This window comes from Panthera uncia, assembly GCF_023721935.1.
Source record: "Panthera uncia isolate 11264 chromosome C1 unlocalized genomic scaffold, Puncia_PCG_1.0 HiC_scaffold_4, whole genome shotgun sequence".
NCBI classification, from domain to species: domain Eukaryota; kingdom Metazoa; phylum Chordata; class Mammalia; order Carnivora; family Felidae; genus Panthera; species Panthera uncia.
This window is the reverse complement of record NW_026057585.1, coordinates 51,671,356-51,690,903: the sequence shown is the minus strand read 5'-3', so window position 1 is coordinate 51,690,903 and position 19,548 is coordinate 51,671,356. Positions and strand designations below refer to the sequence as shown.

At 38.6% G+C, this 19,548-nt stretch overlaps 1 protein-coding gene across 1 annotated transcript in view; it reads left to right on the top strand.

Moving 5' to 3' along the window:
* Positions 1-19,548, top strand: part of LEPR (leptin receptor) — a 199,829-nt gene that overhangs the window by 46,664 nt on the left and 133,617 nt on the right. The gene's annotated exons all lie outside the window — the stretch shown is intronic.

The window sequence follows — 19,548 nt, the reverse complement described above, 5'->3', positions numbered from 1 at the left end:
TTTCTTTCATAAGCTTTCTATACTTTTCAGTATATAGATTTTTCACCTCTTTGGTTAGATTTATTCCTAGGTATTTTATGGTTTTTTGTGCAACTGTAAATGGGATCGATTCCTTGATTTCTCTTTCTGTTGCTTCATTGTTGGTGTATAGGAATGCAACCGATTTCTGTGTGTTGATTTTATATCCTCCAACTTTGCTGAATTAATGAATCAGTTCTAGCAGTTTTTTGGTGGAATCTTTTGGGTTTTCCATATAGAGTATCATGTCATCTGCCAAGAGTGAAAGTCTGAACTCCTCCTGGCCGATTTGGATGCCTTTTATTTCTTTGTGTTGTCTGATTGCAGAGGCTAAAACTTCCAATACTATGTTGAATAACAGTGGTGAGAGTGGACATCTCTGTCTTGTTCCTGATCTTAGGGGCAAGGCTCTCAGTTTTTCCCCATTGAGGATGATATTAGTGTTGGGTCGTTCATATATGGCTTTTATGATCTTGAGGTATGCTCCTTCTATCCCTACTTTCTTGAGGGTTTTTATCAAGAAAGGATGCTGTATTTTGTAAAATGCTTTCTCTGCATCTATTGAGAGTCAGTCATTCATTCTTTCCATTTCTATTGTCCCCTGTTCAATGAACTCTACTCTTCTGGATCATTTTGTGATGACTTTAAATAAAACACATATGGGGCACCTGGGTGGCTCAGTCGGTTAAGTGTCCAACTCTTGATTTCGGCTCAGGTCATGATCTCATGGTTTGTGAGTTCAAGCCCTGCATTGGGCTCTGTGCTGACAGCGTGGAGCCTGCTTGGGATTCTTTCTCTGCTCCTCCCCTGCTCTCTCTCTCTCTCTCTCAAAATAAGTAAACATTAAAAAAATAAAACATATATGATTACTGATGCCAAAGTCACCTGCTTAAGAATATGAAGGGCCTGCCAACCTGGGATTACAAATTGTCCTTTGCTTTGATAGGCTTTTGTAAAGGGCATGTCCTTGAACCCGCTGGGGAGTGGGTAAGATGCTGAGGTGTCTCCATGCACACTCACCCACTGTTGCATTTCAACACATGGCTCCCATGGCTGGTTTGTCAGCACATTTTGTAGATGAAAGGAAGCACATAAGTTTGTATGTAGTATCTCAACTTTTAAAGGGACCTCAGAGAGCATTTAATGTCAAAACTCATCTAATGTAGTGCAGTATTTTTCTAAAGTGCATGTATAAATTTGACTAACTGCCCTCAGTTCACTATTTCACGAGGTAGCTAATTCTCTTTCCAGCAGCTGCCATTTTAAAAGTTTCTCCCTAATATCAAGGTAAAGTCCATTTTCCTTACTTCCATGAGGAGCAGTAATAATACTATCTCATGAACACTTCTAGATAGCAGAGCTGGGCCAAGAGGCTTCCCATGCCTTGTTTCTAGTGCTCCCAGCAGTAGTGGCCGGAAGAATCCTCCTGAGCATTTTACAGATGGGGAAACATATGGTCACATGGGCAAGACAGGTGGATCCAGTCGGGCTAAATCCAGTGACTAGGCCCCTTCCTCAACACCATGGTAGTTCTCATTTCAGAATGGTGTATTTGAAGGCATCTCATAAACTCTTTTTGGCTTCCTTATTCATACTTCATGTGCTGCTTTCCATTGCTCTCAGGATAAACCATGACTAGATCTTTATAAAAGGTATATATGGATGAATCTAAAAGTTATACATGCCCAGAAAACTGCACACAGTACTCCAGTTAACATGTGAGTTTTGCAAAGAGACTTCCTTTATTGAGTCTTTTATTAATGGCATTTATATGTATGTATGTATGTAATGTATGTATGTATGTATGTATGTATGTATTTTTAGAGAGAGTGCAAGTGGGGAAGAAGTGCAGAGGGAGAGAGAGAGAATCTTAAGCAGGCTCCATACTCAGTGCAGAGAATGGCATTTATTTTTAAAAGTAACAGTAGGGGCTCCTGGGTGGCTCAGTTGGTTAAGCATCCGACTTTGGCTCAGGTTATGATCTCATGGCTCAAGAGTTTGAGCCCTGCATCGGGCTCTGTGCTGACAGCTCAGAGCCTGAAGCCTGCTTCAGATTCTGTCTTCCTCTCTTTCTGCCCCTCCCTCTCTCTCTCTCTCTCAAAAATAAATAAACATTAAATTTGTTTTTAAAAACTAACAGTGGCATATTAGTTAAGATAGAGATGGAGGTAGGTTTAACCCCTGGCTTTAATACTGACAAGCTGTTAAACTCTGGGCATTTTACTTCCCTGATTATTAGTTTTCTCAACTATATCATGGGGATGATGATGATAATGATGCTTACTTTTTATAATTGTTGTGAGAATTGACATAATGCAGCTAAAAAACTTAGTCTGAGGCTCACAGCACTATATATATTCAATAAATGATAAACATTATTATTATTATTTCTTGCTTTGCAGTAAACCAAAATCCCTATGACTGTTATCAAGCTAGGCTTTCCCTATACCATGTTTGTAAAGTTGAATCTTATATATCTATATCTATATCTATATCTATATCTATATCTATATCTATCTATCTATCTATCTATATATAGATATAGATATATATATCTATGTTGAATTTCATCATGGTTAGATTCTGGCCAATATTTCCAGCTTGAATCTTGTTTCTGTCATTTGATATATTAGTAATCCTTTCCAGTTTTGTGTTGCCTGAAAATTGGTAAACATATTTTCAGTATTTCATTAAAGTTGTTGCTAGAAGTGATTACACGGTGAAATTTATGTTCCCATTTAGTTAACTTATACTGTTCTATGTTTGTTCCCACTTACTTGCTTCCACTGTTCTCAGGATTTACTACATGTTCAACAGCTACATGTAGGATTTTCCCCGTGCCTTTTAAAAATCATACACTTGTTATATCCCCTCGTGATCCCCTGAGTTTTAAGCTGCCTCCGACCTATGATGCTGTAGGTCTCCCGATATTGACATAGCTGAATCTATTAACTAACTTCTAGAGTGGAAACCAGACACCTGGGGTTCGTACTAGCCTTTCCATCTACGCACTTTAAGCTCTCTGTGGCTCCATTTTTATACTTATAAACCTGAGCAAATATTTGCCCTTTCCTTCCTTTCAGTGCCATGGTGAAGATGAAATAAATAGTTGTAAAAGAACATTGCGTTCTTCAAAAAGCAGTGGCATACCATTTACAGATAAATTCCTCATCTAGTCACTATCAAAATAGCTAAACCACTAACTGTGGGCAGGAGAAGCCCCTGAGCAGCAAGCTAGTGTGGATGACACCAAGCCTATGTGTTTGTCATCTGCGTTTCACTTGGGGACCCGGACTCATTTAAAGCTTCATTACACACATACGTTTGACAGGCTTGGCTCCTTCATTTCCTAGTCCATGGTCAAGTAGAGGTAGGTAAATTGAAAATAGCTGGGGGATAAATTGAAAGTCTCAAAGGGAGGCACGTTGAAGGTAGCAAGAAACAGATAATCATTTTAAAAGAAAAAGAGAGGCAAAAGAGCTACACAAATTAGAAACTCGGAAGTACAGAAATCCAAGACCATTAAGTAAAGGGGAAAACCAGCCTTGAGCTGCTGAGTAGATTCCAAGAATATCACTGGATTATAATCTAGTACTGTCCGTGGAGTTCAACATGATCACTGATTTCTGTGTTGGACCTCTGTTTTCACGTGCCCAGCTTTCATTCTGCTCTCTTTTGGAAGCAGCACTGTGGCCTTTGGAAAACTCCCTTTCTCATGTTGTACTGGGTCTCAGAAGACCCATCACCTAAAGTGTCTTCTCCTCTCCTGGACAAGGCTGAGTGTCTGGTCTAAGCAGATCAGTAGCTTTGGGACAGGAATTTGCATGTCAAGCAGGGTAACTCATAGCTCTTGGGGGTGCTTCCTCCTGGGACCCTGAATAGATACTTTATTTTTCCTTCCACACAGACCCTGGGAACTGCAATGGTTCCTGACCTTTTCAAGATTGGTTATCTAATTTTCCTTTAATTTGGGGACTACTCTGAAACATTCCAATAAAATATTTAGCTTAAAGGTACTTTTACGCTGCTCACAGTTTGTGATCTCTGATCGACACAGATTCATTAAAGGAAAGGCTCAATTTTGTTCCATATGCAGTGTTTAAAAAGCCCCAGGTATTTGTAATAAAAATTTAAAATATTTCCATCTGACTCTGTTAAAATAAATTTTAAGTTATTTAGCATTAAATGGCCATTTTCATTCTAAAGAATTTTCTCATTTCCTAACCACACCAGATAAATGAGTTGTAATGGCATACAAATCCAAGAAAAGACTGCATTTTATTGTTAAGTTTGAGTATGTCTCACTTAACTCTTTGTCTCAGCATGGCTCTGGTTAGCTCCTCATTAAAATGATGACTGATATCATAAAAACAGCCTGAGGGTACACTTTAAATGGAAAACTTTCAGTTGTGGTTCAAATACTTTGAACGTTCAACAAGTATCTACAGCTACGTTCTGGGGTACAGCAGTGAGCAAGGTGGACACAGGCCCAGCGCTCATGGAGCTTGTGGTCAAATAGCCCAGTAAATGTATTCACAATGAAAGGAAGAGTGGCCTTTGCTCCAAACAAGCTCATTGCCCAGGGCTCTGGCCATGTATTTCTTCTGCCTAGAAAATCTAATAGCTGACCTTTATCCACATTCTTTACCTATCTTCTCCCCATACATCCCATTCCTTTTTCAAGGTTAAGCCTCTCACAATAACAGTGATGGTAGCTAAACATTTATTGCGCAGGATGCTAACCTCTTTATTTGGACTACATTATTTCTCATGGTGCACTATGAGATATTTATGTATGACTCCGCAGTAATCTAATTGATGGGATTTTAGGAAGACATATATATATATGTATATGTATGTGTATATACATATATTTAAATTTAATATATATTATATGATTATAGTATATATTATATTTTAATATTATATATGTGTGTATACATATATACATATATATATATACACATATATATACACACAAATTAATTAATTAAAATATTGAATTCATTGTGCTCAGTTTACTGGGATTCTTTTGACCATAGAACCTGAAATATTAGGTGGGAAGGAAACAATTTGATATCTGCTGTGCATCAGAATTGCGTGGGGAAGGTTTTTTTTTTGTTTTGTTTTGGTTTGGTTTTTTTGAGAGAGAGAAAGAGAGAGAGAGAGAGAAAGAGCACACATGTAGGCAAGCAGGGGAGGGGCAGAGGGAGAGAGAGAGAGAGAGAATCTTATTTTTTCTTTCTATAATTTATTTATTTTTTATAATTTACATCCAAGTTAGCATATAGGGCAACAATGATTTCAGGAGTAGATTCCTTAAGGAATCCCCCCTCCCACAACCTCTCTAGTAACCCTCAGTTTGTTTTCCATATTTAAGAGTTTCTTATGTTTTGTCCCCCTCCCTGTTTTTATATTCTTTTTGCTTCCCTTATGTTCATCTGTTTTGTCTCTTAAAGTCCTTATATGAGTGATGTCATATGATATTTGTCTTTCTATGACTGACTAATTTCGCTTAGCACAATACCCTCTAGTTCCATCTACGTAGTTGCAAATGGCAAGATTTCATTCTTTTTGATTGCTGAGTAATACTCCACTCTGTGTGTGTGTGTGTGTGTGTGTGTGTGTGTGTGTACCACATCTTCTTTATCCATTCATCCATTGATGGACATTTGGGCTCTTTCTGTATTTTGGCTATTGTTGATAGTGCTGCTATAAACATTGGGGTGCATGTGTCCCTTTGAAACAGCATACCTGTATCCCTTGGATAAATACCTAGTAGTGCAATTGCTGGGCTGTAGGGTAGTTCTAGTTCTATTTTTAGTATTTTGAGTAACCTCCATACTGTTTTCCAGAGTGTCTGCACCAGTTTGCATTCCCACCAGCAGTGCGTAAGAGATCCTCTTTCTCCACATCCTGCGAACATCTGTTGTTGCCTGAGTTGTTAATGTTAGCCATTCTGAGAGGTGTGAGGTGGTTTTGATTTGTATTTCCCTGTTGATGAGTGATGGTTATGAGCATTTTTTCATGTGTCGGTTGGCCATCTGGATGTCTTCTTTGGAGAAGTGTCTATTCACGTCTTTTGCCTTCTTCACTGGATTATTTGTTTTTTGGGTGTTGAATTTAATAAGTTCTTTATAGATTTTGGATACTAACCATTTATCTGATATGTCGTTTGCAAATTATCTTCTCCCAATCATTTTGTTTGCCTTTTAGTTTTGCTGATTGTTTCCTTTGCTGTGAAGAAGCTTTTTATTTTGATGTGGTATCAATAGTTCATTTTTGCTTTTGTTTCCCTTGCCTCTGGAGATGTGTTGAGTAAGAAGTTGCTGCGGCTGAGGTCAAAGAGGTTGTTGCCTGCTTTCTCCTCTAGGATTTTGATGGCTTCCTGTCTTACGTTTAGGTCTTTCATCCATTTTGAGTTTATTTTTGTATGGTGTAAGAAAGTGGTCCAGGTTCATTGTTCTGCATGTTGCTGTCCAGTTTCCCCAGCATCCTTTGCTGAAGAGACTGTCTTTATTCCATTGGATATTCTTTCCTGCTTTGTCAAAGATTAGTCAGCCATACATTTGTGGGTCCATTTCTGGGTTCTCTATTTTTTTCCATTGATCTGAGTGTCTGTTTTTGTGCCAGTAGAGAGAGAGAGAATCCATGCTTAGAGCAGAAACCAACCCGGGTCTTGATCCCATGACCCTGGGATCATGACCTAAGCCAAAATCAAGAGTCGGATGCTTAACCAATTGAGCCACCCAGGTGCCCCTGGGGGAGTTTTTGAAAAATAGAAATGCCTAAGTACATCATTCTCAAAAATTAAAATTAATTAAAAATACACAAGCATGCACATATAAAACACAGCACAAAAAATGACCCCAAATCCTACCTTCTTAAGATAATCACAAATAGCACTTTGTGTGTTTCCATTGGGTATTTCTATTTTGTGGCTCTAAACTTTTAAACAAAATATTGGGGTAGACATAGCCTCATCATTGAGATCTTCTCTTTCCACCTTACTCCATTCCTTTCCCCATTATGATTAAGTTTTCTCTAGAATTTCTGACCTTCTACTTGTTCATGACATCTTAATTCATTTATTTTTCTCCACCAGAGGAACCTATCTTCTTCTCCTATCCCCAACCCTCTCGAATATCAGTTTAAAAAGGACAGAGAGTTTTGTCTGCTTTGTTCATTGCAGTATCTACAGCCCTAGAAGTGTGCCTGGCACAGAGAGGATGTGGAAAATGAATGAATGAAATTGACAAAGTGCCCTTCAATAATGCTATACTATTTCCACTCCTACAAGAAATGTAAGGCAGTGTCTGTGTCAGAGAAATATTTTTGATGGGTAGGACTTGGAGGCACCACTTGAATGTTTCCTAGGATCTGTGGAGGGTATCGGGAATCAGGAGCTTACAACACGAAAACAAAGCGTGATGTCTGGAGCCACTGGGCCAACAGCAGATGCCATACACAAGGGAAATGCCATGTTGAAGATCCCACCTGCCCTCGAACAGGCTCAACAGGAATATTTTTAAAAACATGTGCAGCTATTGGTTTCAGTACTTGAGCACCTAACTTGTCTACATAACAAATTTGGGAACTTGTTCAGGACTTTGTCCTGGTTCCTTTGGTTCACATCTTTCTACCATCCAGATGGCCTAATTCTTAAACTTTTTATGAGCAGAGTACTGCTTTCAGTGCTATTTAGTCATTTCTCACAGCTCTCTATCCTTTAGAACAGCTTTTAAAGTTACTTGGGCCATTTTGGGTACAGGACATTGGATGACTGGTTTTGTGCACCTGAATAAATGGAAGCCTTTTTGGTATTATTAATGTTCAAAAATATGCAACCCACACTCATATTCTTCAACTGGAGATTGTTTTGAAGTCATTTTTTAATCACTGAATTTCTAAATCAGAAAGTATATTTGAAAATAGAAATTTAGAACTAAATACAAAGAACAGCATGAAGGGCTTTTTATAAAAATTAAGAGGGGCAATGAAGTGTAGTGACAAGGCACCAGGGCCAAGGCCCAGGAAATCTGGGTCCCATGGGCTTCTCTGCCCATCGTTAGCCCTGCTAGTGCCCTACTTAGTTGGGAAATGAGGCTGTTCATCCTAATTCCCAAACTCTGTTATGGGAACTATAGATATGTGAATCACAGTGAAAACTGTAAATGTTTATTCAATTGAAAAGGCCATGCTAATCTTAACTACCGAAGAATGATGGTAGTTTAGTAGAAAGAGGGATTCTGAAGAATTCTGGAGTTTGTTTTCCCAAACTGTTTTGTATGGAACATCACTTCAGTGACGTGTTTAGTCAGCTTTTGATGACTGCTAACCTCAGTACCTCAGTGGCTTATCTCCCATACACATTTATTTTCATGCTCACTGTCTGCAGTTCAACCACAGTGAAGCTGGTCTAGGCTGGGCTCCACTGCATATTAGGCATCAAGGTTGTGGTCACCGTGTCTTGATTCCAAGCTACTGGTTGGGTTCAGATCTTCTCTATGTGTCTATCGTTATTCTAGTACAAGTGGCTAACCCAGACAGGTTCTCCAGGCTGAGGCAGAAGTGTAACAGAGAAACTAATCGGTGCCAGAACATCTAAGGCCTCTAATGTTCCATTGACCAAAGCAAGTCACATGTCCAAGTCCAATGTCAATGGGGTTGGGAAGGATACTTTACCTACAGTGGGGGCAGAGGGAATGACTGTTTGCTACATATTAATCCAAGCTTTCACAAATGTCTTTAAAAAATAGGAACATGCTTAAAAGAGCTTAGAAATATCTTAGACGTTTCCAAAATACAATGCCTTATTAAAGGTTGTGAGGACTCTTGTTCTAAATAAAATCGTTTGATTTTGCTTAGCATAGTGATAACCAAATTGATGTGACTGTAGTAACTTTTGCCTGTACTTCACAAAACCCATTCATGTTTCATGACACTGGATTTGTGCCAAATACACTTTGGTAAATGCTGTTCTCAAGTTTGCATTTGAATGATTGTCAAGCGTACCAGCTCTGGATCAGATAGACCTTCCTTTGACTCTTGGCTCTGGAACTATTTTTAAGTGTCTGGAATTCTTGCGGTAGACAGTAGTTTGCTGTAAGGTTGAGTTATGCTGCTGAGAAGTGGATGGTGGTACCACCTGTGCTAAAGTAGCGAAAGGAAAGAGGTGAGCTCTGGCAGATTAGGCCAGGTAGGGTCTGGTTGAGAATTCTCATGATAGGTTCACAAACCTGGTAAAAATAAAAAAAATACTCTGCCATCATGGTCCTGACTTAGGTAATAGAGAAGATAAAGCCACATCCCGGTAAAAGAAATGATAAATATGTGATTTGTAAGATTATTTTTACCTCTTTTCATTCCCAAATATCTTTCACACCTATTTGATGATGCCTAGAATTCTGGTTGAAACAACGTTCTACATTATAGAGCGAAGCAGAAGATTTTGATTTAATAATGAAGCATCGTATTATGTCGTAAAGTATAATTAGCCAATGAATTAGCCAACTGATTTAGGTTCCAGCTCAATTTGGAGAAGAGGAACAGAATGTTGGTAAAGAAAAGGACCCAGTGATTTGAAAGGAGAGTGTTAGGGTCTGAGTGTTTATGTGCCCCCCAAATTTATATGTTGAATGTCTATGTTACCCCAATGTGATGGTATTGGGAGGTGGGGCCTTTCAGAGGGGATGAGGATTAGATGGGATCATGAGGGTGGGACTCTCATGAATAGGATTGTGTCCTTATAAGTGTCACAAAAGGGTCTGTTTTCTCCCTCTCCCACATAAAGTCACAAGTAGAAGTGGCCGGTTTGTAACCCAGATGAGGGCCCTCAGCCGAACCTGACTATGCTGGCACCTGATCTCATACCCCCAGCCTCCAGAACTGTGAGATATAAATTCCTGTTGTTCATAAGCCACCCAGTCTATGGTATTTTGTTTTAGCGCCCTGAGCTAAGACAGAGGGAAAGAACCCCAGAGAGTAAGTAAGAAGGAAAAAAAGAAGGACGCACTGCAGAGACATATTTGGTCAGAGCCACTTGAGGACAAGTAGAACTTTGTATTAAGGTCCTTGTCCCAGGCCCCGTTCTACTTGGTGAGGTTTAAAGACCTGTGTTTATTTAATACAGACTTCTTACAAAGGATCTCTTTCCCCAGAGGATGTGCGAAGCAGCGTTGCTATAGTTTCCACAGAATCTCAGTATGTCAGAGCAGGCAGGATTTTGAAGATTATGTATCTGAACACTACAATTTTACAAATGAGAAAATTAAGGCACAGCAAGGAAAGTAAAGCTCAGAATTATTCAGCTGGAAGAGATAGAAATGGACCTACCTCTCAGAGCTCACAGTTCAGGACACATTTAATAACAGCTGTATTATTAAATAATAAGAGTGATAATGATAATGCCTACCATTGATGAAGTGTTCATTACAGCCAGGCATAATTCTAAGTACTTTATGTGCATGGTTTCTTTTATGCCTCATAATAACCCAATGAGGTAGGTATCTCCTTTATATAATAGGAGGGGCGCCTGGGTGACCCAGTTGGTTAAGTGTCTGACTCTTGGTTTCGGCTCAGGTCATGATCTCACAGTTTTGTGAGTTCAAGCCCCACGTTGGGCTCTGTGCTGGCAGCATGGAGCCTGCTTGGGATTCTCTCTCTCCCTTTCTCTCTGCCCCTCCCCCATGCATGCTGTCTCTCTCAAAATAAATAAAATTAAAACATTTTTTAAAATAAGAGGAGAACAGAGCACAGAGGGGCTAATAAATTTGCACCCAGGGTTACCTGTAAGTAAGTGACAGAGATAGGACACATCAGAAAGTAATTTTCAAAGCAACATCTGGCATACACCAGGTCTTTTTCCAGAAACATCCACCTGATGAAAGGGCAATACTGCATACCTCTTCATTCACTCAGACAAACAGAAAATGGGCTTAAAGGACATGTTTCTTGATCTTCCCTGTGTCCACCATCAAACTCAACCATTCTCTTCTTCATGCCAGATGGACATGAAACTACAAATCCCCTGAAACAACTGGGGAGAGAGTAAAAGAAAATTAGTAGCCACTACTGTATTCTAAACAGCTAACTCCCAGGAATATTGTCCTGAAGATTTGAGTTGAAAAGAAGAAACTCACTCTTAGTGGGTGGGTACTTAATCAGTTCAGATGGCTTAAAGATAAAAAAATAAAAAAATAAATAAATAAAAGCTCAGGAGAGTGGGATTGTGGAATTGTGTGAGTGGGCTATGTTCACCATGTAGAGCACAGGCAGTCCAGACAGAGGGAAGTTGACTAGGATTAGGAACTAGACTTTGGAATGAGAGCAGTGGCAGTGAATCTGCCCTTTGGTTGCAGATGTAAGAAAGGTGGTCAACATCCATACCAAGAGATGACAAGTAGGACCCAGGGGAGACCCACCCAGCCTATGCTATTGGAACCTGGAGCTTGAATAGGTCTTGTCTTGTTCAAGAAGAAGTAGAGAAGAGACAATCAATTAGAATGGTTTCTTGGGTGGAAAAAACTGTGCAAACAAAGAAAAAAAAGCAGTATCAGGAAGATTTGGAGGAAAGAGTACACATCTCAAAACAAGCTACTCTAGGATCCAGAGGACTATTTAAGAGATAGTTTGTCATCCTCAGAAAAATACAGGGAGATATGGTATCTGTGTGCCAGGAACAGAAGCACTTCGGACAGTGAGCTGGATGGAGATGAATGTGTTAAGGAGGGACTGCAATAAAGCTAAATATAATGGAAATAGGATAAAACATTCAAAATTTCTAGAAACAAACTAAAAAAGAATAGTGGGCTCTGAGGAAGCCTTGCAATAAATGGTAGTTTAAAAGGAAATTACAGTGCTTCTCCAAAGAAGACAGCCAGATGGCCAACCGACACATGAAAACATGCTCAACATCACTCATCATCAGGGAAATACAAATCAAAACCACAATGAGATTCTGACTCACACCTGTCAGAATGGCTAATATTCACAACTCAGGCAACAACCTCATGGAGGTTCCTCAAAAAACTAAAAATAGAACTACTCTACGACCCAGCAATTGCACTACTAGACATTTACCTGTGGGATACAGGTGTGCTGTTTCGAAGGGGCACATGCACCCCCATGTTTATAGCAGCACTATCAACAATAGCCAAAGTATGGAAAGAGCCCAAATGTCCATCGATGGATGAATGGATAAAGAAGATGTGGTATGTATATACAATGGAGTATTACTTGGCAATCAAAAAGAATGAAATCTTGCCATTTGCAACTACATGGATGGACCTGGAGGGTATTATGCTAAGTGAAATTAGTCAGTCAGAGAAAGACAAAAATCATATGACTTCACTCATATGAGGACTTTAAGAGACAAAACGGATGAACATAAGGGAAGGGAAACAAAAAGAATATAAAAACAGGGAGGGGGACAAAGCATAAGAGACTCATAAATATGGAGAACAAACTGAGTGTTACTGGAGGGGTTGTGGGAGGGGGTATGGGCTAAATGGGTAAGGGGCACTAAGGAATCTAGTTCTGAAATCATTGTTGCACTATATGCTAACTAATTTGGATGTAAATTTTAAAAAATTAAAAAGAAATTTAAAAAAATAAAGGAAATTACAGTGGCGCCTGGGTGGCTCAGTTGGTTAAGCGTCTGACTTCGGCTCAGGTCATGATCTCTTGGACTGTGAGTTCAAGCCCCATGTTGGACTTTGTGCTGACAGCTCAGAGCCTGCTTCAGATTCTGTGTCTCCCTCTCTCTGCCTTTCCCCCCACTCTGTGTGTGTCTCTCTCTCTCAAAAATAATAAATAAACATTAAAAAAATTAAAAGGAAATTACAAAATGCCTACAGGTAAATGATAATGAAAGCATTTTGTATCAAAATTTGCTGAAAGTAGCTAAAAGCAGAGGAAATTTATAGGTTTGAGTAGATTTTCTGAACAAAAAATAGAAATACTGAAAAATAAGTTAGCAAAGGTTTTTAACTTAACCTAGAAAAAGAAGAGTAAGCTAAAAGAAAAAACACCACCATGCAACAAAAAACAACAAATAATAAAGATAATACAAAACAGAAAAGCAATAGAGAAAATGAACAATACCGAAATATGATACTTTGAATAATAACCATCACAATATTAACAAAAAGAGCTAATACTTAGCACTGACTGGTACTGTTTTAAGTGGTTTATTCATGTTAGCTCCTAATCACCACAACAGCCCGGTGAGTGGCTTGTCAAACATTCCACAGCTAGTTAATGGCAGAGCCAGGATCCAAACCAGAGGGTCTGGTTTACTCTTCAGAAGACAGAAAAACTTCTAGCAAGCCTGATGAGGAGAAAAGCAAAGAGATGAAGAGGCAAAATACACAATAAAAAGGGTGAGAGAAAAAAAATAGTTTCAACAGCTAGCTTATAAGTCAGTAGATTTGTATTTATTTTCCAGGGCTGCTCTAACAAAATACCACAGTCTGGGTGACTTAAAGGACAGACATTAATTTTCTCACCGTTGTATTGTGGACAATAAATAGAAGTCTAAAGTCAAGGTCTTTCTCAGTTTGGTTTCCCTTGGCTTCTGTCCTCAGCTTGCAGATGTCCGCCTTCTTGCTGTATCCTCATGTGTTGTTTTCTCTGTGTGAGAGCATATGTGCTGTCATATTTCTCTGTGGATCCAAATTTCTTCTTTATATAAGGACAGCAGTCAGATTGGATTAGGACCTACCCTAATGGCCTCATTTTGACTTAATCACCTCTTTGAAGGCCCTGTTCTCCCAACAGAGTCACATCCTGAGGTACTGGGTGTTAGAGCGTCAATGTATGAATTTTCTGGGAACATGATTCAGCCCATAATAGCCTAGAAAAGTACATTTCTGGGTGGGGGTGGGGGACTACTAGCGTAAGGTAAAGCAGAAAATTAAATACATTAATAGCAGTATGGTTATCAACCTCCCTCTTTTACTCCCCCACTCATCAATGAATTGAAACCTTGTTGGTTTTGCAGGTGAGCTCAAACACATTAACCAAGAAACAGAAAATCCTGGTATTATGTAGTTTTCCCAGAAAAAAAAAAAAGATAAGAAGCAGTTGACCAACTTATTTCATTCTAAATGTAGATAAAATAAGTATAAAAAAATTATAGGCTTCATGTTCAAAACATAGCTACAAAAAACCCAAACAGTATACTTGAAAAAAACCCCAGCAATGTCAATAAGACATTATTACATCTTTAAAAAAAACATTATTTATTTTTGAGAGCGAAGAGAGAGGGGCATCTGGGGGGTGGGGAGGAGAGAATCCCAAGCAGGTTCTGTGGTGTCAGTGCAGAGCCTGACTTGGGGCTCAATCTCATGAATGGTGAGATCATGACCTGAGATGAAATCAAAAGTCAGATGTTTAACCTACTGAACCACCCAGGCACCCCAAGACATTAATACATATCAATCAAGTTCAATTTATTTCAGAATATAAACATGCTTTGACTCTGGAAAAGTCTGTTAATAACATTCACAGCAACCAATTAGAATATAAAAATGATTTTATCATCTCAATGTATGTAGGAAAAGCATTTGATAAAATTCAGTGTCTGTTCATATGCTATCATTATTTTTTATTTTTTTAAGTAATCTCTACACCCAATGTGGGCTTGAACTGATGACCCCAAGATCAAGAATTGTATGCTTTATTGACTGAGTTGGCCAGGCACCCCCTCAGTATCTGTTCATGATTGAGGAGAAAACCTCATATAAAATTAGAAATAAAGGGAATTTCCATAACCTGAGAAAAGGTATCTCCCCCAAACTTACAGCAAACCATACTTAATGGTACAACTTTAACACATGATCTTTCAGGTATTTGTGTGTGTGTTTTTCTTAATTTTTAAAAAAAGTTTTTTAAAGTTTATTTATTTTTGAGAGAGAGAGAGAGAGAGAGAGAGAGAGTGCAAGTGGGGGAGAGGCAGAGAGAGAGGAAGACAGAGAATCTTAAGCAGACTCCGCCCTGTCAGCATGGAGCCTGATGGCGGGTGGGGGGGGGGTGGGAATTAAATTCAAGAAACTGTGAGATTATGACTTGAGTGGAAACCAAGAGCCAGATGCTTAACTGACTGAGCCACCCAGGCTCCCCTGGTATTAGTTAATGCTACAAACAAAACAAAACTAACAAGAAAACGGAAAGTATTAAGTATTACAGAGAGGAAATTACAGCTATGAGAAATTTATATGATCATTTACATAGAATACCTGTACAATCTAGAGATTGTAAAATTACTAAAATTGATAAAAAAGGTTTAGATATGTTGTTGGTAAAATGTAATACGCAAAAATCTATTGTATGTCTGTGCAAGAGCAACAAAAACTTAGAAAATAGTTGAAATAAAAAGATACAATTTGATTTACATTAGAAATTTTATACACATACACAGGCACGCACAAACATACTCCTGGAATAACCTAAAAAAACCACATCTTTGTGGAGAAAATTTTAAAATTCATTAATAGAAGGTAAACCATATATGTGAATTAAATAGACTCTCTTGAAGATGTAACATCTACTCAAATGAAACAACATATTCAATGATATTAAAGTAAAAATCTAGGGGCACCTGGGTGGCTCAGTCAGTTAAGTGTCTGACTTTGGCTCAGGTCATTATCTTGCATTCATGGGTTTGAGCCCTGCATTGGGCTCTGTGCTGACAGCTCAGAGCCTGGAGCCTGCTTTGGATTCGGTGTCCCTCTCTCTCTCTGCTCTTCCTCTGCTTGCTCTCTGTTTCTCTCTCTCTCTAAAAAATGAATAAACATTTTAAAAAATTAAAAATAAAAGTAAAAATCGAAAAATTATTTGTGCTGCCCTGGAAGGCTTGAGAGAGCAAAGTTTGAAAGCTGGTTTTAAAATTTATGTGGAACACTGAGGGCCCAAGAATGGCCAAAATAGTTCTGAAAAAGAAGAAGCAAATCTTATTATGATGTTATATTAAATAAGAAATGTGATTGGTGCAAGAACTAAGGGACCGAGATACCACTGGAACAGAACAAATTTGATATATAACAGAAACTAGTGGAAAAATGGAATGGTCAACAAATGGATTGAAATTATTAGAAAAAATGGAATTGGACCTCTACTTCACAGTAAACAAATACTGATTCCATATCTAGTAAAAATGTAAATGTGGAAGTCAAAGCTAAATAAAACTTTTAGAAGAAAGTATAAGAAAATGTCTATGGCTTGAAATAGGAAGATACTATTTGAACAAAATCTAAAGAGTACAAACCATAAAGATTGATGAATGTAATTGCCTTAATTAAGAATTTCCATTCATCAGGAGACACCATAAAGACAGCAGAAAGGAAAAGAAGTGGAGAAGGTTTCACATATCTGTGTGAGTGTGTATCTGGCAAATAAACTCCATAATTAGTATTCACAATATACAGTATTTATACAAATCAATAAGAGAAAGAAAAAACCATTAACATAGACTCATGAACAATCTTGGAAATGCAGATTAAAACCACGATGAGATACCATTTCAGGCAGAAGCCAGATATTCAAGATGCTGGCAGAGAGAATGAACTTGAAGTGGAGCTATAGTCACTAGTTAGAAACCACTGGGGTTTAAACTCTTTATTTAAAACTTAGGCTGAAATTCCAGCCCCGTCACGCACTGTTTGACTTTGAATGATTTGCTTAACTCCTCTAAGTCTTACTTTCCTGAACTATAAAACAGAGAGAGTAATGAGAAAACACAAGTAAAGCAGTCAGCACATTGTCTGGCATATAAAAGGATAGTCACTGCATGTTCATTGTTATGTAAATATTATATCTAGTGTTTGTTGTATGGTCACTGTGGGCGGGGCACTGCATTGGGCTAAGTGCTTTGTGTGTACTATTATCTCTTTTAATCATACACATTGTCATTATATTCATTCTACAAATGAGGAAACAGGCATAAGTAGAGATGAGAGAGCCAGGACTCAAACCCACATCTCGTGGGCTCTGAAGTTTACACGTAAAATTCAACTTCATTGTCTCCCACTGTTACCACAGAAAGCATCTTAGGTAGATATAGATGAGCTTCAAGGTCACTTATGTAAATCCTTCATCTCCATCATATGCAGGTGCGCACACGCACACACACACACACACACACACACACACACACACACAAGCTAGACTATTTAGTTCCCTTTCTGGTTAGAAGTTGTGTCATTTTTCAGTATTGTTATAAAAACAGATCAGTAACAATAGATCCTATAGTGCTTCTATTGCCAATTTATACAGTCAGCCTACAACATTACTTATAAAAATGTTCTTTTGGAGCCACTGTGTGTCTCTGAACATTCCTGCAATGCCATCTGTACAGAGTGTATCTGAGAAGAATGAGGGTGGAAAATAACATAATGAAGCCTAGTGGGAAGCCCTTTCTCTGAGCTAAACTGGAGGTTCAGATGTGGTATTATGTTTCCGAACTCTGTTCTCTGAAGCTCCATTTTGGAGTCTTAGACTTACAAGGGACTTTAGCAAATACCTTAGTTCCATCTTTTCTTTTTTGCCAGAATCACTGACAATATTCCTGATAGTTCTCCCATGTACCATAGTTGGGGATGGAGACATAATCTCCTGGGAGTTTTAATTTCTGGACCCCACCAATGGTTAGATAGCACATTCTTCTGTCTTCAGTTCTATAACTTTCATTCTCTGATGAGTTCTGCCTTTGAAAGCAGCATAGAATAAGTCTATATTTTATTCATGACAAATTGTTAAAATTTGAAGACAACAATCAAGTTTCCTTTGTGAGACAGGTTTCCTATGTGAGAAAATCGGGTCATATTTTGTGCTCCATTACAACTACAGCGTGTAGAACAGTGTGGGAAATAAAGTAAGTACTCCTGAAATGTCTTGATGAATGACTGAATGAGTTTTCTCTTTTCTACACTAGCAGCCTCAGAGTCCTGAACAATTCTTCTTGAGGAAGGGCTTCCAAATTTCTCATAGACTTAGTGATCCGTCCATGAACATGGTCTAGTTTCTTAATATCTTTCATAAAGTGACTGCAACAGAAGATTCTGTTTCTTTGAATATGAAACATGAAATGTGACTCTTTTCAATTGTGAGCTCACGTGGTTGTGGTCCCCAACAACCCCAGGAAATAAATGAGTGGTTGAATGAATAAATGCTTAAAGGCTACTCCAGGTGGTTATGGTGTTACATTGGACCCTGCCATGCTTGACCACAACTGGTTGGGATTAGGGTACATAATATGATTTTATTTGGGCCAACTAGATTCCTCTCCTGGGAATTTGGAAGTTCTGTCTCTAGGGAGAGAAGTTGAAAGGCCCAGCATTGAGGCTAAAGGTAGAGGCATGTGTAGGCACAGCCTCATGGAGTAGAAGCAAGAGAAATAGTGCGGGTCCATAGAGAGAAACACAGAGGGAGAGACACATTCCTTGGCTGCCTGTGAACCACATGGTTTCCCAGTGCCTGGCTCCACTTTCCACTAGGGTCAGCTGCCTTCATTCTGTGAGATCTCTGAATCCTTAGCATAATCCCTGTTCCACCTTTACAGATGGACACACACACATATGCACACACATTTCATAGAACAGTTTATTTGACCTAATATAACACTAATTCTTGACTCACATTGTGCCTTTGGACAACTAAAATACCTAGATCTTTTCCCATGAACTGCTGTCAAACTTGTTGTGTAATAGGGTTTTTAGAACGTGTGTTCATTCACCCATTCATTCTACCACAGTACATTAAGTAACTACTATATGTGAATATACTTTCTATCATTTAACTATTGGCCTGTCAGTTGTCACTTTTTGCTGCTGACAAGGACTGTTGCCTCTAATAATCATCCCTTTCTATTTACCTCTTATCAACAGTGAAATGAAAAAACAAACAGGTTGCCAAATACCAAGCTGTGAATGGTAACAGCAAAATAAAGGTTCTTAAGCTCTTAGTGTGGGCACATGCAGGGATGATGCAGTGCTCAAAGTACATGATGTTTACTATATCTATTTTGCCTGCAAAGAGAACATTTTGCCTGCTTTTTGTTTTCCTTTTAGATTCTGGGTTGTTGAAGGTGTAGTAAATAAATATTGGGTAAGTCGAGTGTTATGTGTGTATATATATATGTATACACACACACATCTCACGTAAGTTTTTATCTAAATATATGTACATAGCTAGGGAAAATGAAATAAGGTTTCTACCAGAATCCAACAGTGAAGAAGATTCGATGACATTTAAATAAATAAAATTGGTTAGATTTCTAGACTGACAGATGTACTTGGGACTTTGTCTCTCTAATTATGCATCTTGAATAAAACCAGAGATTAGACATGGCCATTCATGGCGCTCTTAGTTCATCCCTTCCATTCCACTCTTACTTCAGTCAAATTAACCAACCTTTAAACACGTGCTTTTAAGCTGCCTTTCTCCAATTCCAACGTGTATGCCTTCCCTTAGTCCTCGTCCCTTGTGGATTCAGTTTTAGGGGTGAGAAGGGACATGAGGAAGAAGGCACAT